Here is a 22,752-nt window from a genome sequence, read left to right as displayed (position 1 = left end):
ACGGGCATACTGTCTAGTAGAAAATGGGGTACCCACAGGAGAAGGATGGAGGCAACAAAGTTAAATGGCCAAATATTCTGCCAAGGTAGGCGGTCCTTAGTGTGATCAATTAGGGTGGAACATGTACCACGGGCTGCTGTCTTATTCTCTCCTTTTCTAAGGAAGAAACTTCGTATGTTTGTTTCATTTTAGTAGCTGCACGCTTCCTGGTTTCAGCCCACAGCTCTGTCCTGGGCGTGTGTGCAGGGGTTGGATTTCTCATTACCATATAGTGCCCTGGGTTACGTGAACTCGGATTATTAACACGCCCTCATATCCTGGTCATCAGGGCTCACATGTGCTTTTCCCTTGGATAGGTGTACTTTCCCCCAACACCAGCCATCCGACTCCCCTCCTTCTTTCGTGGCTGTCATGTTCACCTGCCGTCATGCCTCAGAGTCCCTTTCCTGCACATGGCCTTGGGGGCAGTCTTGCGTGCATCCACAGGAAGTTGTTTGTATGTACCCATTACACCGCGATCCTGTTTGGTCGTAACAGCTGGGTTACCTCTCTGTGCGTTCTCCCGGCCTGTGGACCCCCCCAGACTGCCTTAGAGGAGGAATCCAGCTCGGTGCCTGCCTTCCCATAAACATTTGATGACTAAATGAAGATACATTATTCACCACCTTGAAAAAGTACAGCTACCTTTTTGCACGGAATGAAATTATGATCTCTTTATCTTTTCCTTTTCATGTACTCTGTTGATTTGTAGAAAACAAAATCGCAAAGTAAAAGAAATGTTGGACCTTAGCTGTTCTTCATTTCCCCTTAATGACAGTACCTTTAGCAATGAAAGACCATATAAAGGTCCAAAGAATGGAAAAAAACAATTTGAAAATTCATTAACTGTGTGCATATGCTTTTAGTCTCAAGGATAATTAGTTGTCTCACATAAAGACCTCAGCGTGGATTCATGCCTTCTGTGTGGACTCAGCCTGTGTGTCACAAGTATTTTTGCAAAATATATTATAATTGAGTGAATGCAATAACATCGTCCATCCAGCAGAATCCTCATTGGTGCAGCCGAATTTGCGTGCAGGGGTGGAAATAGAAATGCATCCATTTGCTACTGTTTGCATTTCTGCCGTGGTGGTCTGCAGTATCCAATTTCATCTTTGGAGAGAGAGATGTTGCATAGTGATAACAGAAACTCTTTGTGATGTAGACATTTTCAATTATTTATATGGTCTGACAGTATTCGAGAAACTTGGTAATAATTACTGGTTGATCCAAATTTATATTTGAGGATTCATTGAGGCAAATTATTAATTCATTAAGCAGCTATTTGTCTTTGCACGCACTGTATGCAGAACTCCGTCCTGGGAGTTTGGAAGTGAAAAATGGAATAGGGTGGTGTAATTCATGTTAGAAAGCAAACGCAAATAAATACAATTCATGCTAAAGTAGGAGACATATGACTTTAATGGAAATAGCAGAATGTTGGATTTTGTTTAATTTTTAATTGGATTTATTGGGGTGACATTGGTTAATACATCATTTGTAGATTGCATTGTGTGCTCACCATCCACACAGAGTCAGTTCTCCTTCCATCACCATATGGTTGACCCCTTTACCCTCATCTCCCACCCCCCACCCCCCTTACCCTCTGGTAACCACTAAACTGTTGTCTGCGTCTGTGAGTTTTTGTTTGTTTGTTTCATTTGTACATGTGTTGCTTTTTGTTTTATATCCCATATATGGGTGATGTCATATGGTTTTTGTCCTTTAGAGGAAAAAAAACAGTTTACTTCCAGATGGGAAAATCGTAAATGAGGTGACACTGCACTTGATCTCTGGAAAAACAGGACTATTTGGGTACAGAAACATGTGACTGTGAGGGGGGCAAAAATGAGTCTCATTTATTCCTAAACTGAAGCTATTTCTAAATGAGCCCATGGAATAAGAAAAAGGCAGGAATTCGCCTCACAGACAAATTGCTTTAAAACCTATGTCATCCAAGAAAATAGCTTATCAAATCTGATTTTGTGTAGGCAAAAAAATAAATACAAATATTATTGACTATATTCCGTATGCTCTACTTTACTCCATAACCCACGTCACCTGTTTGACCAGGTGATATCAATTTAGCACTCTGGGCTGGATTTTGGGGAAATGGTTATGTTTCTGTACGATGTCCATCTCCTCTGAGTTTGAATTCATACTGTGTCAGAGCTGTATGATTTTTCCATCCAACAATGTCATTTAACAATGGCAGATGACTGAGACCTGACTGAGCTTTGATGCAATTCCCAGAATGTGCATCTCAGCAGCAAAGTATGACTTTGATACTTTGGATTGTGTAGGAAATACGTCTTTGGGACCCCGGCATGGTCAGCATCATCACTCAGATGGAATCTACGGCTGGTGACATTGCCATCCATTCCTGTAAAATCTAGGATGAAAGGGCTATTTTTCAAGTGTAAACTTGGACCATTCACTTCGAGTGCAGACTTTACTGTGGAGATTGAGCAGGGACCGCTATGACCACCAGCCAAGTCTAGTACCTATGGCTGTGACTGCAAACAAGATGAGTTATAAATGAATGGCTGTCTGATTTTTACACCACAGCAATGCTTTATGGGAAGCGGGCATCTTTCCCTTGCATCATTAAGGGCACTTTCAACCTGAGAGACTTAAGCACATTTGCATGGCCTGTCAGAGAATAAGGGACCTCAGGAAACAGACCGAGTTACAGTGACAGCTGATGATGTAATGAGACGCTATTTCTTTTATTGTTCAGAAAAGGACAGAATTGGGTAGAATGACCCACGGTCTGCCTCTCGTGGAAAGTGGTATATTTATATATCTATTATCCACTGCAATCCAGGGTGGGTGTCTCGTAGGAAAGCAGGCCTATTATACGGTGTGAATTAAGTGGGAGCAATATGGCTGTCCTCATGATTTCTCACTGATAGCCTTTGAGACAAAGGACATTAGATAAAATAGAGGGTTTCATTACAGCCGAAAGTAACCTCTGCAGCAGGGGTTGACAGAGCACCAAATTTTGCAATTAGCATTGACTTCTCTTATCTCTTTTATGGACTGGCTCCCTAGTTGGGATCACCAACACCATATATCCTTACCATGAAGGTAGCTATTACTGTGTGAAAGACCATGCTGAGTTTCAAATGCAAAATCCCCTTTTGTGTCCTGTTCCCTAGCACTTCCCCACCCCAGGATGGGCAACGCTAACATTCAGGAACAACAGATTCATATTCTAATGCGTTCCGTCAGAGAAGGCAAGAGTAAAGGAGAAAATGCATGGAAATATACCAATTTTGGGTAGGAAAAAAGCCTTGTTTAGCTGTATGATTATCTCTGTCAAAGTTACAAGGATCAGGAGACGTTCTTTTATTACCGTTCAGGAAGATATTCAGAAGTGGTCGTTTGTTTGGTACAGTATTATTCTCCTTCAAGGAAATACAGCATAGTTTTCCAAAGAGAGCCACATTTTTGATGGTCTCTCTGCTTTAGTCTAGTATTTTTAGAATCAGGAGGACATTATCACTCTTTGGTTGACCGAAACCAGGCAATCTGTTATTTCTACTTTTCATCTTCTTTAAATGGTGTACAGTGAGTGTCGTGTTTATTCAATGAACTTTTAAAAAACAGATTAATATTGTAAAATCTCTTCCCAGCCATTTCAGATGGATATTTTACACAGGAAATCACTGGAAACTCACTGCCTGCAATGTCTCGAATAGGGAACCAATGGTGTTTGTTAATCACTCATGATTTATACAGTGTGGACTTTCTGGTTGCAAACATGTAGTCAGTCGGAAGGAATAGTAAAGGTAGTTTTCACTTGTGCATAGGAAAAGAACCCTAGAAGTAATCCAATTCTAGTGTATCCAGACAACATGTAGCTGATCATAAAAATACGGATGCTTTCGAGAATGAAAAAGGATGCTGTTTAAAACTGTGTCATCAACTGGCATCAGGTATCAACTGGAAAGTGTGGTGTTGTCCAAATATCCATTTTACCCTGAGGGAGCTCTGGTTTAGATAACTGACTTCATTCACTAGGAGAAACAGGGACTGTTCCAAAGATCTGCTCAAGATTAAAACATGTTAGGGCCACCTTTGGAGCTCTAATATATCTGTCTCACGGTAAATAACATATCACACAGTACCGAGTTGCACAGGAGATCTTGTTCAGGGACGTGTAGCATATCCCTTCTTCCAGCTGTAATATACCTCTTTCTCTCTTCCCTTCTTGTGATGTTCTAGAAATACAGACAAATCCTGGTTACCCTGGTAACTGTGACCAGGAACTGCATTGTGTTGAATTAGCAGCCAACACATACGCTGTCCCTTGAAAAAACAGCACCATGCCCAGGCAGTTTTACAGGTGAATCTTAATAAAATTTCAATAAAGAGAATACCCTTAGTTTTCATAAATGCTTTTTAAAACTACAGCAAGGGTGAAAGCTTCCCAACTCACTTTTAAATGCTAGTAGAGGTGAGTTACAAAATTAGTCGATGTATATTTCATTTCTGAAATATTTCTTCGTATTTCAAATAATCATCTTGTAAAATATCCTAATGCAACCATAAACTAATACAGATTGCTATTAGCTCATTCCGTATTTAGGAGAAAACTTTCATCCTATACAACCATAGCAAGGACCCATTATTATAAAATTGTATAGGTGTCAATATAAGACATTTCCTTACTTGTATGTATATCCAAAATAACCCCACGAGCCTACCTGTGAGGACACAATTTATCAGGTGGATCCCATGGGGAAATCATGCAGCTATCTGGGAGGTGACACTCCAGGTAGAAAGACGCCGAGCTCAAATGCAGGGAGAGGGAGTATGTGGTTAGTATATTTGCAGGACAGCCTGGGGGATGTCATGGCTGGGATAGAATGAGCAAAGTAAGTGGCTAGAGATAAAACCAGAACAATATCCAAATTCCATGTGAAGCAGGGCTTTCCAGGCCATGGTAAGGAATTTAACCTTTGAGTGAGCAGGGAAACCCATTCAAGGAATTTAAGAAGAGAAGTGATACCGTCTGGGCCTACATTTTGAAAGAACTAACCTGGCTGCTGAGTTGCGAATAGACTATCAGGTGACAGGTGTATACAGGGATACTTGTTAGGGAGGTGACTGAAATAACTTGGAGAAGATATGATGGAGGCTAGGACCGGGTTGCCCACCACCGTGGAGAAGGTGGTGAGAAGTCATCAGATTCTAGATATGTTATGACCGTGGCTAAAAAGAGTACAAGAAAGAAAAGGAGGTAAGGATGACCGCATCGATTTTAGGTCTCAGAATGTTACTAGTGGAGTGGTTCTTTGCTGTTATGGGGGAAGACTGAGAGGAATAGATGGGGCAGCATGAGAGGCTGAGAGGATGGCCAAGAGGGAAATCTATTGCACATACTGTGTCTTGGGGTAGACAGAGACTTTGGCGTTTTCAGGATACTTTGAATTCTATTACATAGGCATGAAGCTCCCTCCTATAAGAGCAGTATTTCCCCCCTCTCTGCCTTCACAGGACACTTTTTCAGGATAACCTAATCTCTTGCTTTCGGATCTCACTCAGAGCTTCAGGAAGGACCTAATTTACTCCAACATCCTGAATTTTCCTCCAGGCTCCCCGAAGCCTTGATGGGCACAGACTCTGAGTCCTAAGAAATAATCGGCAACAATTTAACTAGTGTTTTTCAACTGCACATTGTTGCTCATTCGCTCCCCAGCCCAACGTTCTCATCTGTGTCCATCCTTCTCATTGGCTCAGCCCACCCAGCATCTCAGATGTGCCAATTGTGACACACAGCTTCCTGAGACGTTATTTCCTGGTTACACGACTTTGGATGGCAAGATAAATTGAAAAGTTATTCCAGCGGGCTTTCACATGTATATTAGTGCATATAACTTGAATTGTGATGTAGGGCAATTTTCAGGGCTGGCTTACTCAGTAGCTCCTGTTCCATTCTTGATGAGATGCCTTTGGCTTTGTGGATGTGTGAAGACTCGCTTCATTTTCAGGCTGTTCCCCTTTATAGTGCCGAAGTAGCTGTGGCTTTCCAGCCATCACACCAAACACCACTCTGTCCATCGAAAAGAGGAAGTATTTTTGTCTAAGCACAACAAGCTAGAGCCCCAAGATGAACTCTGATTGGACCATTTGGGTCACGTGCCTACCATGTGCTGATTGGTTCAAGCTGATTAACCATAGCATTACGGGATAGTAAGTTCATCCTCCATTGGGGTAGATGGGCTATATAGATAAGAGGTAGATACCGAAATAAAAATACTGGTGATGTTTAGAAGGGTGATTAAATGCATGTGGAGAGGCAGCCTATATGCCTTTTACAGTCATTTGTCAGTACATATTATACACACACACATTTATTTAGCTGCTTCCATTTCTAAAAAAATCACATGGGCACATAAATACGTATTTACAAATATACATTAGCTGTTTTGGTAGCCAGTATCTACGATGGCCCCAAATGATCCCCACCTTTGATAATCAAACCCTCATGTTGTCCCCTCCCTTCAGTGTGGGCTGCATTACGTAACTTCTGATAAACAGAGTACAGCAAAATATGGGGATGTCACTTCCAAGACCAGAATTCCATCTTGGGCATCGTCTCTCCTTTGCTTGCTCTGAGGAAAGCCAGCTGCAAACTTTGGAGTTGTCCTCTGGAGAGGACCACATCTAAAAGAAATGCCATCTCTGGCCAACAGCCAGCGAGGCCCTAACCCCTGCTAAAGCCACGTCAGCAAGATTGGAGGTGGACCCTTCCCCAGTCGAGTTTTCAGATAGGACCTCAGGCCCAGCTGACATTCAGTTGCAACCTTGGAAGAATTTCTATGCTGGGGGTCCCAGTAAAGCTGCTTGTAGGTATATTCCTGCCTCACAGAATTTATGAGAGCAATTATTGTTTATTTTAAATTGCTAAATTTTTTAATCCGATTTTATGCACCATGACACAACAAATGCAGTTATACTGTGTCAACATTGGGAGCCAATTAAATTTCCAACACCAACCAAATGAGAGTATACCCCTACAGAAAGTGGAGTCAGACCCCTTCAATGAGAATCCCACTGACCTACTTACTGCATCAACTGTGGACAGAAATCTTCACCTTTCCTGTGATCCTCAGTTGTCTGGAAATAATGCCAAGCATTTCATAAGGTTATTGCAAAGAATAAATGACATAATCCACTCACTACTCAGCAGAGTGGCAGAAAGCAAATCATCAAGAAAAAGGGTTTTGTTGTTTTCCTTAAGTGACTGTGTACCTATTATGAAGCATGCACCTGAGGAATATTTATTGGCATGAGAAACACTCGCAACGTATTAAGTGCAAATTCAAGTTATCCAAATGGGTGTTAATGTGCAGACAAAAAGGCTAGGGGGCTGTATGTTAAAATGTTAATTGAATAAAACTGATTGTGATGATGGTGGCATAACTCTGCGAATACACTAAAAACCACCAAAGGTACACTTTATGTGGGTGAATTGTACGGCATGTGAATTATAGCTCAATAAAGCTGTTAAAAAATGTTGGCAGGTTTTTGTTTTTTCTTTGGTGTTGCAGACTTTTGTTTGCCTCATGTAACATTTTGATATTTTCTATTATAACCATGTATCATTTTAATAATCAGAAAGTCTCATTAAAAATCTAGTAACTCCAACTTAAAAATACATGCAGTAAACAATTGTATCGTAGATATGCTCGTCCATCTTTCATTATTGGAACTTATCTCTAAGGATACACAGTTTGATATGGCATTACCATTCCTATGAACTAAACGCACGAAGAAAATTTCTGCTCCATTTTGTTTCTGTTTCCTATTAAGGCCAAAACTTTGTAAGTAGGTGTAAGTGACTCTAATTGCCATGGTGTGCATTACATCATTTGAAAGGACAAACTAAGCACTGGAAATAATTTCCCAATATATTTTCTTATTACTTTGCTTTCAATCTACTCTGAAACACGGAGAAAGAAATGTTAAAAACTGTGAAGGCTATGGGTCCAGCATAGAGTAATAATTGATGGATTGTTACCTACCTAGCACTGTGCTAAGGTGTTATAACCTGTAACACCCTGTCACTCCCCCAAGGCAGGTCTATGTGTTGCTTGTTTCAAGGTATCTGCTGACTATTCATGCACTTATGGGCGTGGGACATAATGAATCACTAAAAGTGATGAGGTATCACTTCTTTTTTTTTCTTTTTTAATTAAAGTTTATTGGGATGACAATTGTTTGTGAACTTACATAGATTTCAGGCGTACCATTTCAGATGATGTAATACATCATCTATATATCTCACGTTGTGTGTTCACCACCCAGAGTCAGTTCTCCTTCCATCACCATATATTTGATCCCCTTTGCCCTCATCTCCCACCCTTTCCCCCTTTACCCTCTGGTAACCACTAAACTATCCTTTGTGTCTATGAGTTTTTGTTTCTTTGTTTTCTCTTGTTCTTTTGTTTTATTTTTACATTTGTCTTGTTTTCTGTTTTATATTCCACATATAAATAAGATCATATGGTTCTCGACTTTTTCTGTCTGACTTATTTCGCTCAGCATAATAATCTCAAGATCCATCCATGTTGTTGCAAATGGCACTATTTCATCTTTTCTTATGGCAGAATAGTATTCCATTGTGTGTATATACCACACCTTTGTTATCCATTCATCTACTAAAGGACACTTTGGTTGTTTTCATGTCTCGGCCACCGTAAATAAAGCTGCAGTGAACATTGGAGCACATATATCTTTACGGATAAATGTTTTCAGATTTTTTGGGTAGATATCCAGGAGAAGAATGCTGGGTTATATGATAAATCTATTCGTAATTTTTTGAGGAACCTCCACACTGCCTTCCATAGCGGCTGCACCAGTCTGCATTCCCACCAACAGTGTATGAGGGTTCCTTTTTCTCCACAGCCTCTCCAACACTTGTTACTATTTGTCTTGTTGATGATAGCCATTCTGACTGGGGTGAGGTGATATCTCATTGTGGTTTTGATTTGCATTTCTCTGATGATTAGTGATGTTGAATATTTTTTCATATGTCTATTGGCCATTTGTATGTCCTCTTTGGAGAAACGTCTATTCAGGTCCTCTGCCCATTTTTTAATTGGATTTTTTTTGTTGTTGTTGTTAAGTTGCATGAGTTCCTTGTATATTTTGGATATTAGCCCCTTATCGGAGGCACTGTTTGCAGAAATCTTCTCCCTTTCGGTTGGTTGCCTGTTTTTTGTTTGTTTGTTTGTTTGTTTGTTTTTTAACTTTTTAATTTATTTTAAGTGTGTTTTTCAGGGACCCATCAGCTCCAAGTCAAGTAGTTGTTTCAATCTACTTGTGGAGGGCGCAGCTCACAGGGCCCATGTGGGGATCGAACTGGCAACCTTGTTGTTAAGTGCACTGTGCTCTAACCACCTGGGCTAACTGGCTGCCACAGGTTGGTGGCCTCTTTATTTTGTTGATGGTTTCTTTTGCTGTGCAGAAGCTTTTAAGTTTCATATAGTCTCATTCATTTATTTTAGCTTTTACTTCCCTTGCCTTTGGAGTCAAATTCATAAAATGCTCTTTGAACCCAAGGTCTATAAGTTTAGTTCCTATGTTTTCTTCTATGCATTTTATTGTTTCAGGTCTTATGTTTAGGTCTTTGATCCATTTTGAGTTCATTTTGGTACATGGTGACAGATAGAAGTCTAGTTTCATTCTTTTGCATGTGGCTTTCCAATTCTCCCAGCACCATTTATTGAAGCGGCTGTCTTTTCTCCATTGTATGTTTTTGGCTTCTTTGTCGAAAATTATTTGTCCATGTTTATGTGGGTTTATTTCTTGGTTCTCAATTCTATTCTGTTGGTCTGTGTGTCTGTTTTTCTGCCAATGAGGTGTCACTTCTATGACGTCATGAAAGAGTTTGACCTCCATCTTGTCAGTAGACTACTTGGATCGCCTTCTTGACTTGAAAACTTTGATGATGCAAGTGGACATGTGTGGAAGATCCATTGGGCAATGAATGGAGGGAAACCTCTACTCAACAGCCCTAAAAGAACAGAGTCTCTCAGTCCAATAAAATGCAAGGAATTGAATCCTGCCAACCAACCAGCGTGTTGGTCTGGGAAGTGAATCCTTCAGATGGCTCGTGGTCAGAGCCCCAGCAAAGCTGTGCCATAATGTCTGTGAGTTCTTGTAAGTCACCACACTATGGAAAAATTTGTCAGGCAATACCAGATGAATAATGCACTGTGTTATTACGTTCACCACGTGGAAAAGACACCATGGTGGCACAACAAAACGAGGTATCAGTTTTCAGATAAGTAGGTAGAGCTATGCAATTCCTCACATTAGGAGGTGTTCCCGCCAGGCAGAAAAATAGGAGATTTCAAGAAAGATTAAGATTTTGGTAATTTGTGGTTGATAGATCATTTATAAATGGGTGGTTGATAGGAACTGAGTTTGGGGCTCTCTCTTACCCTTTGGAAAGCAAACTTGCTTCCTCATACCATGTGTCAAGGTAGCTTCGTCTGACAGAAACCCAGCCCTGTGATGTCATCCCCCCCAAAAAAAACACACACACACACTCCATGTTATATTAAGGAGAACAGCCTACAAATCTTCTTTTCTACACGGCCGTGTTTTACTGTGCTGAACACCTCTTAGTTCTCGGGAACTATGGGGCTGGGGGGATTTGAAGCCCGTGCACAGACTCATTTATGGCCACAGTGTAAGACAGGACTGCATGTGCTCTCTGAACGGACCCTTCCGATGACCTCAGTAACGACCACTTCTTTGTGGTGATGACAGGTTTACATGAGAGCAGCTCCCGTAGTGCTGCAAGGTGACAGCCAGTTCCCACAGCTGCGTGACCAGGTGTCTCATGCCCCAGTTCTGATGACAGTGCCATGTAGACATACGGGGTGTTTTCTGGGGAAATGTTGTGAGTCCTACTTAAGTCCACACAAAGTAAAGTGAGACTGGAACTTTTCTCTGTGTGCATGGCTGTTCAGACACGAGTTTCCTCTCCTCCCATCGATTTTATTCCCAAGGACTCGAGGGTATGTCTTCCTGCTCAGCCCACCATTTCCCAGCTTCCAGGTCTGTGAAATGTGGAGGACCGTTCACAGCCAGTTTGTTTGTTTGTTTGTGTCTGACGTGTATTTTGTCCCATGGTACTCCTAATCTGTGAGGCAGGTGGTGCAGATATTATTACCTACACTGTACAAAAGAAGACATGGTATTTCAGTGTCACTCATTTAATCCGTGAATGTTGTGAAGAAGCATGGAACGTGAGTGAAATCTTGTGACTTTGAGTTGTGTGCTCTTCCCGGGATATTGCACCATGGCTGCTGTGTGGATTCTATGTCCTGTAATAAGGTGATGGTACCCAGCGACCAGAGGAGGACAAATGGCATAATTCAGAAGAGCAGCTCCCTTCGCTTTCTCAGCAGCACTCTCCCTGGCCATGCCTGCTTCAGAAATTGAGCCATAAAAATCTCTATAAGACTTTTTTCTTTTTTTCTGCTTGCCTTATTGCTCGTCTCTCCTAATACTATTAAATAAGTACTCTGCTTGCTTGGTGCACCAGCAGATGGATATTCGCTTCATATTTTGTGGCAATACTCTTGGTATTAACATTTGAAGTGTTTACTCTCTTCCTGGGTGAAAACATAAGGTAATAATTTGAAATATCTTTTGCTTAAAATAGTTTGTCATTTTTCTTGGTTCTTCTCTCCCTGAAAACCTCTTTTCACACTAAAGTTTGGGATGATTTAGAAACTCTAAACCTCATGGAGCACCTTCATGTCGAAAGTGGAAACTTAGCTGATATTCATTTTCAGGGCAGTCTGATTCCCACATGCCATTCAGCATTGTTTCAATCTTGCTCTGTTTTCCAGTCTTCAAAGAGACTGCATTTCTAGGCAAGTGTGTTCTTCTCTGGATAAACTTAAATGGGGCTAATAAAAAGTGTTAGCGTTGTTTCTGAGATTATTTCTGTTTAGTTTACTCATTTATTCTGTTCTTTAGATTCCACATATAAGTGAGATCATATGGTATTTGTCTTTCTCTGTCTGACTTATTTCACTTAACATAATGTTCTCTAGGTCCATCCATGTTGTTGCAAATGGTAAGATTTCTTTCTTCTTTATGGCTGCGTAATACTCCATTGTATAAATGTACCACAGTTTCTTAATCCAGTCATCCACTGATTGGTAGTTCGGTTGTTTCGGTCTTGGGTATTGTGAATAGCATTGTAACAAACAAAGGAGTGCATATATTTTTTCGAATTAGTGTTTTTGATTTATCTGGATAGATACCCAGGAGCGGAAGTGCTGGGTCATAAGTAGTTCCATTTCCAGTTTTTTGAGATACCTCCATACTGATTTCCATAGTGGCTGCACCAATCTGCAATCCCACCAACAGTGCACAAGGCTTCCCGTTTCTCCACAGCCTCACCAACACTTGTTTGTTGATTTATTGATGATAGCCATTCTGACCAGAGTGAGGTGGTATCTCATCGTGGTTTTTATTTGCATTTCTCTAATGATTATTGAGGGGTATAAATGTCTAACTATTACATTGTTTTGTACACCTGAAACTAATGGGAAAAAAAAGTGTTCGCTATGTCTAATATTTTAACATATGTGAGTTATAAGAAAAAGTTAAACATACAAAGACAGTGTAAATTTCTACAGAATATCAAGTGTCCAATTGGTAGTTCACGTTTACCTAGTATAATAAAAATTTTAATCACAATACCGTAGCTAGAAAATGTAAAAATATTGCAGGGTATTAAACATTTTTATTAGTCATAGTCATATTAATATATATGCCAATGAGAGAGAAAGTGAGGTCGTCTCACGGGGATCCTATATTAAGTGGCAACGAGTTAAAAAATGAATTCAAAGTGAAATGAAAAAATAAACAGAATCTGATTTTCTCTTCCACATATATCAACATGCAAAATCTAGTCTAAAAGGCAGTGTACAGTTGCCATGGACACGTAGCTATTTTTATAAGAAAGATGAAACCAACATTATTGCTTCATAATGCTGTTCAGAGACTATTGTGACTGCTATTGAACTATCCACTCTTTGAAAGCAATGAAGTTATTAACTAAAGATGGTCAATTAAGGAAGAACTGGTAAAGTTCAAAAGGATGCTTTATTTGGATTAATGAAGACAGGGAAAAACTCATTTTCTGGAAACTACACAATATCTGAAGCTTTGGTGAGTTGATCTATAATATTTCAGGAAAGTACACACCCAAGATATGGGCACAGGCTGGCTGGCCCAAAGCTGCAATGACTGCCCATGTGTTCAGTGTGTTGTTGTTTCAAAAATAATCTAAATACCCTTGTCAGTGAATAGCTTCGTGTGTTAATCAAAATATCGGAGATTCATGTCATCAGGGACACAATGTGTGGGCCGGTGGCTAGACGGGCGTTGCAGTGCACAGCTGTCTAATATTAGATAAGTCATTATGGGAAAGCCAGTTATCCTCCCGGAAACTCAATGTACTCAACCAACAGTCAAATGAGAGGGAATAGATAGGAACGTCCACGACGTGGATGGTATGAGCAGAGAAGGTGATACATGGAAGACACTTAGGGTCATGGCTGGTGTGTCCGTCATCACTAACGAAAGGTCTAATTGTCATCGTGGGTGCATGACAAGAGTTGGCCAGTGAACAGCATTGTTCCATGAAGTACAACCTGCTTCAAAGATGTTCCTCCTCCAGGTAGAGGAAGAACCAGGGAGCCTGGAAGAGCAGCTGGGACACATTGTTGTGGGTGGAGGTGCTAAGTCTGGAAATGTTCATGGAAGATCTGGCACAGAGGAGATTGAACTACGGGGGCAACTTTTATCATTTGCTCTATACAATGCGTGTGTGTGTGTGTGTGTGTGTGTGTGTGTGTGTGTGAACGCAATGTAGTCCAGCTGAGTCTCCAACAATCGTATCAAATTGCAGTGATAGGGAAATATTTAGGCCAGGGGAGCAAAGTGGTCTTATATCGAGAGGAAGGACCTTGAACATTTACAGGCAGGACGTGGAGCCTGGTTATAACCAGGTGTGGAGGAACCACAGAAATGTCATCACATTTTGTCTTCGTTTGAGCTGCTAGAATGAAATACCATAGAAAAACATGTATTCCTCACTGTTCTGAAGGTTGACGTCCAAGACCAACTCCCCAACAGATCGATGGCTGGTGAGAGCCGTCTTCCTGCTTCCTACCTGGACGTCTTTTTCCTGTGTCCTCAACTGGTGGAAGGGGTGAGGGCTCTTGCTAGGGTCTCTTTTATAAGGGCACTAATCTCATTTATGAGGGCTCCACCCTCATGTCCAATCACGTCCCAAAGGCTTGACTTTTAAATAAAGTCACATTAGGGATTAGGTTTCCACCTAGGGATTTGGGGAGGACAGAAACATTCAGTGTAGAGCAGACGTGGAGACCGAGGTCCTCATTTCGTTGTACACAGAACACAGACAGGACCTCTTTCACCACTTCAATCAGCCACTATTCATGTTCAAAAGTCAGTTAGCTTGGAGATGCATCCATCATTGAAAAAACAAACAAAAGCAAGCAAACAAACAAAAATACCAGCTGTATAGGACAGGTACTTGTTCACTTCCAGGACTCATCACAATAATGTGATGGCTGTGGGGGGATACAAAGGAAAGCCGGTACCATTTATGCTTTCAGGTTTTTATTGGAAGCCACTTCTTTGGTTGGTGATTTTAATTGTGGGCAATGGGTTTCTTTCTTTCTTTTTTTTTTTAATAAATTATGGACTTACTAATATTTCCCTATGATCCAATCCGCAACAGCAACAGCCTTCCATTAATAGCTTTAGTAATGTTTAAAGGAAATCATTATTTGAAATTTGACAAAGGAATATTGCAATTGGTGAGTGGGTTGATGGTTCAACTGTGATAATCATTTGGGGGAAAAAATCTTGACATATAAATTTGCAAAACAAGACCACATGTTTTTCAAAATGTTCCAGGCTCAAGGTCTAACCCACAGTGGAAAGTAACATAATGTGAAGCAGCAAAATACCGTTTATGGTTGAACTCAGAGGCATAAATAGTGTTGCAAGTGTTGTATAAGATGGCTGAGAAACAAACGAGAAAAAACTGTAAAGCCGTAGGAAAACCGTTCTTGTACAGGGCTGTGGGGAATGGATACAGAACACATCAGTGTGTGCCTTTCACAGGGAAAATAAAAGCATGAAACTGAACTTAGAACTCCTTACAGGCAGTCGGCCTTTGCAAATATGACCCTGTCTTTGGTGGTTGCAAAGAATAAATCATGATGCATAGTTCTGCTTGGGACAACATGCTTGTAACCCCTCTTCCTGTGGGGTCACTTAGCTTTGTATGAACACAGACAACCACTCAGTTGGCAATGATCAGGATAAGCTTCTCACGGAAAAAACACAACTTGGTTCCCAGATTATGGGAAACTTGAAAGTGTCTGGATTTTAGTGAGATGGTGAGATGTAATCGTAACTCAAAGAGAAGTCCCCATCTGTGCTATCTCCAGTCTTCCCAGAGTTTCGGGAGCCACACATTTCAGAGAAAACTGGGTTTGTGGTGCTCTCTCCTCCAACAAATGTTACTTTTGGTTTCTAATACTGGGATTATTAATTTAAATGTGTATTAATATTACATATATATATGCCGAGAATGCCAAAAAATGTATGCACATTTTAAGAGATGTTATGTATGTATTACTTTGCAAAGTTGAATTGAATTATGGTAGCAGTGTATAATAGGACAGTCGCTCAAAAGATGGCGTTAATCAAATGAATGCTAGCGTCATTGTATTACGATTTTAATACAGTTGTTCCTTTCTTAAAAATGTGTATACATGTTTTTGGCACCCTGTATGTATATAGATAAGTAGATAGATGACAGATAGCTAGCTAGCTAGCTAGATAGATAGATAGATAGATAGATAAAGATAGATAAGATGGATAGATTAGATAGATTTCCAATCTATCTAATCTATCTATCTATATACATTGAGGGTGTCTATCTATCTATCTAGATAGATAAAGATAGATAAGATGGATAGATTAGATAGATTTCCAATCTATCTAATCTATCTATCTATATACATTGAGGGTGTCTATCTATCTATCTATCTATCTATCTATCTATCTATCTATCTATCTATCTGTCTATCTATCTAAATGTTTTAAATTAAGTCCAAAGCAGAACGTTTTATGGAAATGTTGATGGTATTTTTATATCAACAATGTATCTCTACCTAAATTACGAATTGATAATAGTAATAATTGTCTAGTTCTAGCATAGGCTAAAGCCCCTTATTAACATCAGTGCACACTTACCAAGAATCTAGTGAATACGGGGTGCTATGTACTAGAAAAACCCAGCAAAACCCAACACTGTCTTTTCCTCTTTAGATTGGTTTACCTCTTCAAGAGGCCCCCCTTAGAGAGATGCATAACAACAGATTAGCAAATTCTTTGTCCCAGAGTGTGATGGTGTCCCAGGATGGAGCGTAAAGGCAAATGACAGAATTTTAGGGAAGGAAGCAGAATGTTGAAGGAAAGCTTCAAACAGTGGAAGTGGAACTTGAGCTCAGCCCTCCCCCCCCCCCCCCCCGCCCCACCTCCATCGCTATTCTTCTGTTTCTTCTGATCAGGACGACATGGGCTTCCTATTAGAATGTTAGCTGGAGTGTTCATTGCGACATGCACTTAGGCTAAAATATGCAAGAATGGAGGTGTCAACTCTGATTTGCTTGTTGCAAGTGTCAGATCCTTTCCACAATCAGCTTGCTTTCATTTACGCTCCACTGCCTTGAGGCAGGTGATGGGTATATGTTGCTTTGAATTTGGTCTTGTTATCTGGACATTTACTGTTGTTTTCGTGGGGTCTTAATTGGTCACACAGAAGTGAAAGTTTGGAGCTGGGCTTCGAAGGGATTTGAAAGTAGATAAAGGAGAAGCAGAGGGGAAACATTGACATACAAGAGAAAGGTGTCTATGAGAGACTCTGGCCAAGACAGTGTGTTCCATGTGCATTGAAAGAAATCTGGTGGTCTCCTTCGGTTTAATGGAATGGAGCAGCTAGATGTTAAGACTAGACGTAGACCAGGCTCTTACGAAGTCGGATGAGAATGGCTGGGTTGGATCTGGGCCCGTGGCTATAAAAAAGAGGTAAAGGTTCATCTACACAACCACATGTTATGGTCTTGGATGGCAAACCCTGAAATTGTGCCAGAGAGAGGGGAGCCACAGGGATTGAGAGAGAACTGGGATACAACATCTTTTTTTTGTAACAAAGATGAGATTGTATATTGAGGTACACTCTGAAAATGGAGTGAAAGACCATCAGCTGATGAATGGATACATAAAGTATAGTATGTGTATAAAATGGAATATTATTTGGCACCAAAAAGGAAAAATGTACATCGTGAATGAAGCTTAAGACATTACGCTAAGTGAAACAGACAGTCACAAACTGCCAAAAACTGTAAAGTCCAATGACATAAAATGGGCCGCATCGGCCAGTAGGTTCATCTCCACTTTCTTGCACAAAGACGTTTCACCGGATAAAATCCTTGCATGTTTACTCTCGTCTTAGCATCTGCTTCTCAGAGGATGTAACATAACAAACGTCCATTCAAGCAACTGAAGTTCTCAAACCAGCCAACGCGTTGCCAACTCTTCTTCCTCGTGCCATCGTGACACACCATCATCCTTCATTGATTTGTCTTATTAGATTTCAAGATCATTGGAACCAGGAACCTTTTCTTTTCCCACAAGCCTGGTACTCTGCCTGGCACGACACTGACCCTTAACAATCGTTGAGTGAGTAAACAAACACATTATTGCAGCTCAGTCTCTCACGCTTGTATGAGAATAAATTTTAATAATGTCTGGTTAATTTCAGACCATCCTGCCCCCTCAATAGAAATAGTTGTGATCGCTCCTAACAACTCAGTTTCTAGATTGTGTGTGTGTGTATTTGTGTGTGTGTGTGTGTGATTTGTAAAATTTCCACGGAATGTCCCCTGCAGATACTGAAGTGATTCTCAGCTTCTTGGCACAGACTGCTTTGTTGTGTGTGGACATTTAAGCCACTCAGGCCTTTGTTATGTGATTTGGGTTGAAAAATGATTCATCAGATTCACTATTCCGCTGTTCCCACGTAGGGAATGGTTTAATAAAATAAGCCATTCGTGCTGAGTGGGTGATATCTTTAGGAATGCCACAAATGTAGTAAAATTAGTAATTTAGGAACTAAATTGCTGTTGCGATTCTAGTCACTTTCTTCCAAATGTTGATGTACATACAGTCTCCGTGGAAATATGTGTTAGAAGAAATACCAGCTAAAACACCCGCCATCAGTGTCATAATTTCATACATGAGCACTGACTGATTGATTTTTGTCATGACGAGTATATCATAGTATACGATCATATCTGGGTAACTCTTGAGTAATTTGAAGGAAAGGCCATTTCTGCTGACTCTGTTAGGTCTGTTACCCTCAACTCCTTGTACAGTCATGTGCTGTGTAATGAGGCTTCAGTCATCAATGCACCACATACAATGATGGCCCATCAGATTATCATGGAGCTGAAAAATCCCTATGGCCTCGTGATGTCATAGCACAAAGCATCCCTCACGTGCCTGTGATGACGATGGTGTAAACCAATGTACCGTGCTGCCGGTCGGATAAAAGCCTAGCACACACCATTATGGACATCGCATAGTCCCTGATCACGATAATACACAACCACGTCACCGGTTTATTTACCATACTTTTATTGATGTTTTAGAGTGTACGCTATCGACTTATAAAAAGCATTTGCTGTGAAACAGTATGAGTGTTGCACCGTTATCTCATGTTTGCCGCGTCTGTTGGCCGCCATCATTTTGTCTTGTGCTTCATCTAATTTTGTGTTGTTTTATAAGTTGCGTGTACCCTGAGTGTCCAGTAGGAGAAAGTCTGCAGTAGTGTCTGCTCGTGTTCTGGGCTTTCACAGTCACTCACCACTCACTGACTCACACACACCAGCTTCCAGTACAGGCTGGTCATAGTCACAGCCATTATACGAAATTCATTTTCTCCTTTAGGTAATAGCTTTACGTTTTTGGGGGGTGGGGGGCCTATCTAAAATCCTTTTTAATTCAGTAGTATAAAGTGCCAGCATTAAACTATATTCCCAATATCCGTATTTTAATCACGAAGGTGGTGAACATCATACTGTTTCAGAAGAACGGGTTTCCAGATTTGCAACTCAATACAGAGAAAGTCAAGGGGAGTATTTTATCTGTCGTTCGTTCCGTAAGGAAAATGTTCCTTCAGTTGGAGCCATCACTTTAAATGTTTATGCAAACTCCATGTAAATATAGTTAAAGAGGCATTTCCTCACCAGCAAATAAAACGTCGATTCCTGAGAAAGGCATCAGCATATTCACCGTGGACATAAAGTGTTGCCTTCGATCCGTGTGTGCCTTCAGAAGCTGGTCTATTCACTTCTCCTTCCCTGTCTGGGGCATGCAGATGGACATATTTCCAAGGCACCATTCATGAAAACCTTTACCTTGGAATATTGTTGAAGATGCGACGAGTATCTCTGAAAATGCGACCAGTAACTGTCAGCACTTATTAACACAGACCAAATCCACAGAGGAGGTGTAATAGCATTTATTTTTCAATATAAAAATCTGCACAACCAGCACCGTACAATTTACTCCCGTTGAATAGCAACTGATTAAGTGCCTGGAGCCTCCTCAGGATAACTCATGTCTAATGGACGTAGCCCGCAAATTTTAAATTGAACAGCAGACAAAAACCCAGGACCTTCTTAGGGAAGACGATTTATATGCATGATTATTTCACTGTAAAAAGCTTGTTGAAAAATATTTGATATTGAGAGGAGAAAGTTAGTCCAAGTTACACAGAGGATAAAAGATTGATTTCAACGTGGCGAGCAAACAATGCTACTACTGTGTTTCCCCCAAAATAAGACCTAGCCAGACCATCAGCTCTAATACGTCTTTTGGAGCAAAAATTAATGTACGACCCGGTCTTATTTTAATATAAGACAGGGTATAATATGATATAATATAATATAATATAATATAATATAATATAATATAATATAAAAGACTGGATCTTATATTAATTTTTGCTTCTAAAGACTCATTAGATCTGATGGTCTGGCTAGGTCTTATTTTCGTGGAAACACGGTATTGGCTGAATGAATAACTTAAATCTCCAAGCCTCATTCTGAGAAAAGAAGAATCTACTTTGAAATCGAACATTCCAACAGATTTCAAGGAATATGCCTGACACACTTGTTTAGATGATTTAAGCTTCTTTTTTCCCCAATAAATTGAATTATTTGGAGAAGCATTACCTGTCACTTTTAGAAAATAGCTAAATGGGTTAGACTTGTTCAGAGACCCATTTGGCATACAAAATCGGAGACATGTGATGGTCCTTTTCAAAGCGATGCTGGCCCTTAACAAGAAATTATCTCGTCTATTTCCTGAGTTCATTCATCTTTATTTGATTAGAAATGTAATTGCTTTCCCCACTAACTCAGGGTAAACTGTTTCTGCGCCTGCTGAAAAAATAAATGAGTGTATGCACCTGCAAGGAGCTGAAGGAACATAGCAGGGAGCAAACTCTGAGTTAGTGGGGGTAAGAGAGAGGACGGGTCACGTGGTCATCACGGCACCCCAGTCACATGCATTTCCCTGTGGCACAAAATCCACCGGAGTCAGCTGGATTAAGACACTCATTTCCCCCCCTCACGCCTTTGTCACTAAAAATATTAATAATAACCAAAATCAAATTTTGATTTTTTTTTTTTTTTTTGCTTTGCCTCTTCACGAAAGGCAATAAAACACCAAGCTTTTGTAATGTACCAAGGCCAATGGCACCCCGTTTTGACGGGCAATTCCGGAGTTAAATTTCACCTTGACTTTATAACGGGACAGGGGGACTGGAGAGGGGCCAGAATGTGTATATATATATATATATTTTTTTTTTAAATAGAAAGCATTTGCTTCAATGATGTTCTTTGCTTTTCCTTCCTAGCCAATTGCAGTGACACCTGCAGACGTTGTGTTCTAGCCGATGTGTGTGCTTTGGAGCGACCTTCATCCTGGAAGTAAGTATACACATATTTTGGGTGAGCCAGAATGACCCCACCTCCATAACTTCTCCATCTCAGCACGTTCCATTTCGTTGACCTCTGCCGAGTTCACTGGCATTCCTAAATCATGTTTCTTAGTAGCCAGTGGCTGTGCTGTGTGAATATCAGATTAAAGTCATTTCTCTTCCGTCCGTCTTAGAAAGAAGACTTAGAAAGAGTCTTAGAAAGAAGTGGCTCACCCTCAGTTGCTCTTGCCAACCCCTACGCACAGTCGGGTAAGCGACTGCACCCAAAGAGAAGGGTACTGGGCAAGCTCAGGCTGACTCACCGCGGCTTCCCTCCAGAACAGCTAGCACAGCAGAGCGCATTTCAGACCTGTATGTTTTATCCTCCGTGGCACAGCCCATTCATCATCCCGAAAGAAATTTGGCCCCCTCCGAGCATGCACAAGAAAAAGGCAGTGAGGGCTCGATCCTCAGGCCCTGATTAGCTGGCACCCATAAGTAACTCCCGCTGCAGAATCAAAGCACCATTTGTCAGCACAGAGAATCCATTAGTCTGTTATTTGTGGTTCAATATATTCTTTCTAAGAGTGTTTCTCTGCAATTGGGTTGTAAGTCTTGGCCATGCTTTGTAGATAAGTAGATTCTGCAGCATTTGACATCTTGGTAAGATGCCTTTTTATGACTGATACGACAGAAAAAGAGGGGAACGAACCTATGTGTGTCTTTGGACCTCCTGTAAACATTTCCAATACCACATGCTGTGCACAAACTTGCTCAGTTTTTCTAAGTCCCCAACAGGCAGCTTTATCACAGAGACAAAGAGTCGTGCTTCTGCACACGAGTGGACTGAGAGACAACCCCCAAATGTCAGCCATATTGTCTTTGCAGGAGAGCTCCAAAGAGGGTGACGAAAGGGACAATGGGAGCCATGACATTTTGACTTTGATATAGGACAAGCTGGGTCCTTTGTTCAAGGAGCTGATCACAGACGTGAGGCAGCATCAGAGAAACGCAAAGCAGCTTTACGTCCCAGAGCTGCCCCAGCCAAGCAGGGGAGGCCACAGGTAAGGCACAATGTGTGAGAGCTACCCCAACTCTTGGTGCCTCTGTCTTGACTGAAAAAAGGAATATGGTTGCTGTTTCACATCTGTTCCCAACCCCCACATCATGACCAGACGGCTACCATGCGAGTGAGCCAGAAAGACATGGGTAAGGAAGTTCTGGGAAAAATCATTTAGTCTAACCAGGTGGACACATTATAAAAATCACAAGACTGAAATATCCTCCTTCTATGAGTAATTTGATGTTAGCCAACGTCTTCAAAACCTGTCCCTTTCTTTGAAGGATGACTTCACATGCGTATTCTGTATGTAGCAGAATGATGGCAGTTGTAAACTGGACTTAATCACTGAAACAAACAAAAAAAAATTGTTATGTCCGGAATTCAACTTGCAGGTGAGGTTCTCTTTCCAATATTGATGTGGGAAATGGTTGTTCTACATCGATTTTCTGTGACAGCAGCTTCTGATGACCCCAAGGATGTATGTCAGTGCCCAGAAATGCTAGGCAGTCGT

At 40.8% G+C, this 22,752-nt stretch overlaps 1 protein-coding gene across 3 annotated transcripts in view; it reads left to right on the top strand.

Annotated features, from left to right (window-relative positions):
* Positions 1 to 22,752, top strand: part of PUDP (pseudouridine 5'-phosphatase) — a 495,490-nt gene that overhangs the window by 344,818 nt on the left and 127,920 nt on the right. For 2 of the 3 annotated variants that reach the window (XR_012493490.2, XR_012493488.2), the window contains exons 6-7: positions 21,116 to 21,188; positions 22,067 to 22,242. The gene's annotated coding sequence lies outside the window, so the exon portion shown is untranslated. The remainder of the gene's footprint in view (positions 1 to 21,115; positions 21,189 to 22,066; positions 22,243 to 22,752) is intronic. The other variant, XR_012493489.2, reaches the window with a different exon arrangement.

The sequence above is a fragment of the Rhinolophus sinicus genome, chromosome 18 (genome assembly GCF_057876585.1).
Source record: "Rhinolophus sinicus isolate RSI-liver-muscle chromosome 18, RSI-T2T, whole genome shotgun sequence".
Taxonomy (NCBI): domain Eukaryota; kingdom Metazoa; phylum Chordata; class Mammalia; order Chiroptera; family Rhinolophidae; genus Rhinolophus; species Rhinolophus sinicus.
The sequence above is the reverse complement of the archived record's forward strand: the minus strand, read 5'-3'. Positions and strand labels throughout refer to the sequence as shown.